The following is a 7,221-nucleotide window of genomic DNA, read 5'->3' as shown; positions in this document are numbered from 1 at the left end:
TAATTAAAAATTATTTATTACCACAAATAACTCAATATGTATTGCACAGGCAATTAAAAGTTTTATATCGTGGAAGATCTTTTATCCTCGCGGCAAAGAAATGCAGTCGTGTAGGGCTGTAGGCTACTACGAACTGCTCTGTAATGGGAGCATATAGCCAGAAAATTTTTGAGCTGACATGCTACTTTAACCAACCCTTGATTAAGATTTATATTTAAAGACAGTAGCTTTGTAAAACAGCTACTAGCATTCGATCCATGTCAACGTCAAAGTAATCAAAGTGTGAAAATCGTTACGTAGCCAGTATCCAGTGACTTGCGCTTTCCGCTCTGAGTTCTAGGGCTCCTCCTCACATCATAGAAAAACGCTCTTGCGGGTTGCAAACTAGATTTGTTCAACCTACCTTAGCCGTCGCAACATTGAGTGCCATTGACGTCAGCTAACTTTAATCCCTTTGGAATACAAACATAAGTTTGTAGAAACTAAAATAATTGCATTCACCACTTACGATGAGGCAATATATCTCCGTTCATGAAGCAAAACGAGTAATTATTGTCGTCGTGATGCATAGTACTAAAATCAGAAATTCATATTCTATCTACCAGATCTCTATGAACGAATCCATCTGAGATATTCCAATTACTTCGGACATATATCGTGTTTTAAGTATCTGAACGGTTTGTTTTGCAGTTTTAACTTATATGGTATAATTCGCCAGTATATTTTCCATATTCTTGAGTAAATTTAGCGATATTATGTCTTTTCAGTAAAAACAAATGGGAAATTGGATGAACGAAAGCTAATGAAAACTGTATCTTCAGTTTTCTTGTCGAGTGTACGTGTGATTTATTGTTTATGTAAGCTGACGTTGCTGAGACCATGGCCATCGACGTAGTAAATCCTGTTTAATGGTCATTATGAGTTTTGTGGTGGTGGGGGTTAGTTCAAATAAAATGTCATGTTATAAATTCATAAAGGATTTATCGATGGAGAACATGATCTTTAATTATCTTAGACACTAAGAGCTGCTAACCTTATAGTAGATGACGATGCTATGTCTTATCTCTCTCATCTTATTTATCTGATATTTTCCTCTTACTTCCCTAGCATGTTCTCCTCACTCTTAACTTTTATGCACGTTCTCTCTCTCTCTCTCTCTCTCTCTCTCTCTCTCTCTCTCTCTCTCTCTCTCTGACTTTAATTTGGTATCAAAAGGGCTCTATTTTAGTGAGCTTCCTTTTTATGGTATTTTAACGTTTGTATTCAAGTCCAATATCCTCACTTCGAGAAATCTACTTACCAGTAAGTAATACTTTTTTCACCCAGTAAAAGCGGCAGATATCCCAAATTTGCCCCTAATTACATAATGATTTTTACAAAGGCTCATTATATTTTTGAGTGTGGCTGTCTGAATTTACGTGTGTATGTATATGTTCTTCTTCAGTATTCTCAAAGCTATATAAGGTCGTTTATATTCTTTTAAAGTTATATATGGTCATTTATATTCTATACAGGTTCTAACTCGTAAGTGCCTTGTATAATATGCATTTCAAAAACACCATACTGAATAAAACTACCGTGGCTTTTCCCTTCCTTGATAAGCGGACTGAAGCCATTTTATCTGGCTGCTTTTATTTTGTCTCATTCTTTGGCCTGACTCGCCTAAGAGCTCGAAATTAGTATATCCATGGTAATAGAAAAGATAAGATAAATTTGATAAGCAATAATTATGTTATGAAAATTTTGGTTATTTTGAGGACATCAGCCACCATTACGCAGGAAGATGAAGCCCTTGAGTTAATTAATTAAATGCTCGGGTAGGGGAGTTGAAGGAAACATTGTATATGTGTATAAATGCATGTAAGCAAATTCGTACGTATATATACATGTTTTACATCAACTTTTCGTGTTTTTCGACTTCTCGAGAATCACCGGACAATTATATAAGAATTGTAGCAAAGGAAAGATGGTTACGAAAATAAGGTATGGTCATTTAGTAGGACTTCCGGCCAAGAAATGAAATAGTTTTTTTTAAAAACTCTTATATAGTGTGCAGAATCAAATTATTCTCACACACAGCCCGATGCCAAGGATGTGACTACACTTGCACCCCCACAAAAAAAAAAGGACTTAAAATTTTCAAATACCTTTGTAATATTCAAGTCAGTTCAGCCACTGCATAGGGGACAGGGTGGGATCACCATGGGTTCCAAAGTTTTACACAAGAATGCATAAAAAAATATTATGTACTTCCAATGGCTCATAATTCCAAAATAGTTTTTTAAGTCGCTTGCCCTCAGGTTATTAATTTATATAGTCATATTATATGCAGCGCTGTAATTTCCTTTTCACGGCGATTTGTACTCGTATTTCCTTCTTAATTTTTAGATGCTTTCTGTGATATTGGTTTCATGTTGAAATGATAAATTCAAATTACATACTTCCATGCAATTTATTTGTTATATATATAATTTATTATTTGTTGATGATTAATCTTTTGTCAGAATTGTCGCTTATAGAAATTGTTTTTTTTTAATCCCAGTGCGGTTCATGTCAAGAGGAAATGCAATTGAAGCTGCATCCATAAGGGCCACATTTAGGTTTATTTTGGGAATTCGATGATGCAAAAAGGAGATTTCTGGGTATATATTTTTCATACTTGCAGCGGATGGCGTATTTGATCATATTTTAATGGGATAGTTGTGTTGGAGGGTTTACGAAGGAAAGCATTTTCTGTCTTGATAATTTTTTCTTCGAAAGTGTGTTCGTGATTTTTTTCCGCTTTCGACTTGGGAACACTGAGTTCTAGTAAGAATACTATTTCTTAGTATGAATGCTATTTCCTAGTATGAATACTACTTTCTGGTATGAATACTGCTTCCAAGTAGAAATACTGCTTCCTGGTACGAACATAAAAACATCCTTTTATTTTGCTTTGTATGTATACTTGAAACTGAAAAGGAATTTGGTAAAAGATCTCGGTTACTTCATCATTATTTGGATACTGGGCTCTGGGAGAGCGAGATCTGAAATCTTTCAAAATACGAGGTTGAAGAGTTGAAATATATTTTAATTTAGTCGCTGTTTGCCATGATTATTAGTTTTTGGAATATCTTCGACGAAAGGCCGTCCGCTTTGGTCTTTTACTTCTAGGCAAGAACTCTTCATTATTATCATTCCCCAGAGAGAGAGAGAGAGAGTAGAGAGAGAGAGGCAGAGAAGACGAGAGAGAGAGGGAGAGAGAGAGAGAGAGAGAGATTCCTGTAGTCTTATCCATGATTTTAAAAGAATATATATATATATATATATATATATATATATATATATATATATATATTATACTAGTACTATATATATATATATATATATATATATATATATATATATATATATATATATATAGAATATATATATATATTATACTATACATATATATATATATATCTATATATATATATATATATATTATATATATTATTATATATATATTATATATAGATATTATATATATGATATATTATACTATACTATATATATATATATATATATATATATATATATATATATATATATATATATAGATATATAGATATAGATATATATTATATATCTATATATTATATATATATTATTTATATGTATATATATTAATCTTATCCTATATAATATATATCTATATATATAATATATATATAATTATATTTATATATATATATATAATAATAGATATATAGATTAGATATATCTGTCTCTATCTTTAACTAGACATATATTATAATCTAACTATGATATATCTCTACTCTCTATCCTATATCTAATTATATAGAGATATAAATATATAGATATAAGATATAATATATCTATATTATCTCTTATAATATATATATTATATATATATATATCTATATATATATATATATATATATATTCTTTAAAAATCATGGATAAGACTACTGGAATCTCTCTCTCTCTCTCTCTCTCTCTCTCTCTCTCTCTCTCTCTTGGGAATGGATAATAATGAAGAGTTCTTGCCTAGAAGTAAAAAGACCACAAAAGCGGACGGCCTTTCGTCGAAGATATTCACAAACTATATATATATATAATATATATATATATATATATTATATATATATATATATATATATATATCTATATCTATATCTATATCTATATATATCTATATCTATATCTATATCTATATATATATATATATATATATATATATATATATATATATATATATATATATATATATATATATTTATTTTTCCTTTAGTTGTATGCTTCCATTTTTGTGTGATTGTTATCACTAATTTTACATTAGACCTTTGAAAAAATATGTCGCTGTATGCTTAGAGAAATGTCCTGTCTAAGTTACTCCACACGAATCGGTCTTCCCTCGTTGTACTGGCAATGTAGTTGTGCTGGCAACTGTAGTATGTGTGACCCCTGTCCATTTTTAAGTATTATTTTTGGATAGCGAACGTAGTTGTATTCCTTTGCTCTCCTATCCACTCCCTTCAAGTGGAGATTGCTTTTTTGGAAGAAAAGAGAGAGAGAGAGACTTAAAACAGACGCTCTCTCAGTATGTACTGAAACTGCATGAGATTGCATAATAATGGGAAAAGAAAAAGGAGAAACAAAAGAAAGTAGTTGAGGGTACCTGAGCTTGAAAGCGGAAAGCCCTTCTGGAAGCTTCTAACTTTCAAGTTGGCTCATTTTACGTAACTGAACTCGCTCAGCCTTTGAGGTCATGGTCAGCATTTATTTTCCCATGTTGAAAGGTCTCTGTTTGCATAAACCAGATTGCAAATCTTGTAGTTATAATTTGTGTACTTGCGTTTCTCGTATGTACTACCAAAGGATATTTGCTTGAACGTTGTCATTTCATACACATCATCGAGTATAATATGTCGAAATAAATTGAATTGAGACCCTTGTGAATATGTACGGGCTTTTGGGTATTAAACTTAAAAAAAAAAGAAAAAAAAAGGCGATTACAATTCATTACACAATCTAACATTACGAGGAGGGTGGTAAAATCTGGGAGGATGTTGTGAATGCACAGCGAGTTAATTCAACTAATTCAACCTTTTTGACAAAGATTAATGCTAAGCTCTGGATTATGAAATATACTAGATTTTAAGTTTTATCCAACAATTGAAGATCAAATCGGGGAAAAACGTTCGAAACAAGGCAGAATAAAGGAATAAAATCAATTTCCCGAGGCTAGGTAGAACTCCAGAATCTTGAAAGACTCTCGGTATACCATTTTTTTGCACGGTTGTAGAGCAAATAGGCTAGCTTGGTTTATCACAAGTAAAGTTACAATGAAGAATATGTAATCGAAGGAACATTTTTTAGGAAGTATTCTGTGTCCTAGACCTTTAATAATCTAATTTGGAATGTGTTATCGTTATTAATATAAATTAATTGAAGGCAATTAGATTTCACCAAAATTCCGTTCAAATTCTGCAGGTCCGCGTATGGAAAAAATGTAAAAAATTTTCAACAATTCAAATTTAGTTCTCTATGTCCTCAAAGTTGAGATTAGAATTGATTATGGACGTTGATGACGATGCCTCAACCATAAGGTGAAATATAAAGAAATTGTAGGAAATCAAATTTCACCAAAAATTCAGTCCAAGTTCTGCAGCTCCGGGTATGGAAAAAATTGAAAATTTTTCAATGTTTCAAATTTAGTTCTCTATGTCCCCAAGATTGAGATTAGTGTTATTTATGGACGTTGATGATAATGATTCAGCCATAGGGTAAAATGTTAAATTGTAGGAAATTAAATTTCACCTAAAATTCTGTCCAAATCCCTCAGGTGCGTAAGTAAAATTTAGTTCTTTATGACCCCAAAATTAATGATATTATTTTTTTATGGACGTTAATGATGAAGACTCGGCCATAGAGTAAAATATAAATTAATTGGAGATAATTAATTCAATTCAATTCAAATTCCGCACGTACGGGTAGGGAAAAATGTCAAATTTTTCAGTGTTTCAAATTTAGTTCCCTGTGTCCCCAAAATTGAGATTAGTGCTGTTTATAGACCTTGATGATGAAGACTCGGCCATAGAGTGAAATATAAATTAAATGGAGGAAATTAAATATCACCAAAAATTCCGTTCAAATCCTGCAGTTTTCAACGTTTCAAATTTAGTTCTCTTTCCTCCTCCCTTCCCTTACTCCATGCTTCCTCTTTGCCTTCATACTCCCTTCTCATACTCCGTGCTTTCTCTTCACATTCTTTTTCCCTCCCTGCTCTTACTCCATGCTTCCTCTTCACCTTCGTTCTCCCTCCCTTCTTTTACTCCATAAAATTCGTGGTTCATGTCTTTTGCGATGGCCTTTGGGGGGGGGGGGGGGGTGTTCATACTTATGTAGTCCTAATCTAGTGTATTTTTACTGGTGCCGGATTCATAGTGTCTGTTGCAGATTTCTAGAACGCTTGGGTTTTAACAAGATGTCCAGTTAACACGTGTTCATTGTTATTTTTCTTGGACAGGCTTTGTTTTTAGAGTACTCGATATAAAAGAATGCCAGTTGTTATACGATATGCTCTTGCTTACGTTGTTGTTTTAGTTGCCTTTTTATATAAAAATGCTTTCATGGGTGTATGTGGACACTGGCGTGTGAAACAAATTGAAGGGCCTCCCTCAATAGTGCTACACTTCACCCCCAAATTCAGAGAGCTTTATTTTGTTTTATGCATCTGTATTTTTGTTGTCAGTAGACCAGCAGTGAGCATATATATATATATATATATATAATATATATATATATATATATATATATATATAATATATATATATATATATATATATATTTATTTATTTATTTATTTTTTATTTATTTATTTATTTGTGTGAGTCTGTGTTTTCCTGCATTAACAGGAAATATCCAAAATGGTCAGTAGTACTTCCAAGACTTCGGTTTGTCGGAAAAAACAGGGTGAGGATTAAAAATTTGTAATTAAATTCATTATCAAAATTAATCATATGAATTGAGGGTAGAGCGACAGGTGAGGTCACGCCTTGGCAACCCGTCATTACTTACGAGATACTGTTAGGGGAAGAAGACAATTATTTCTATGCTGAAAAACTAAATATTTTAATATAGTCCTTTTTTTTTATTAAGCGCGTTTACATGCAGGCTATTAATATGCGAAATGTTAATGGATATTTTTCTCAATTATTGCTTTTCCATGCTTCC

The sequence above is a fragment of the Macrobrachium nipponense genome, chromosome 3 (genome assembly GCF_015104395.2).
Source record: "Macrobrachium nipponense isolate FS-2020 chromosome 3, ASM1510439v2, whole genome shotgun sequence".
NCBI classification, from domain to species: Eukaryota; Metazoa; Arthropoda; class Malacostraca; order Decapoda; family Palaemonidae; genus Macrobrachium; species Macrobrachium nipponense.
The sequence above is the reverse complement of the archived record's forward strand: the minus strand, read 5'-3'. Positions refer to the sequence as shown.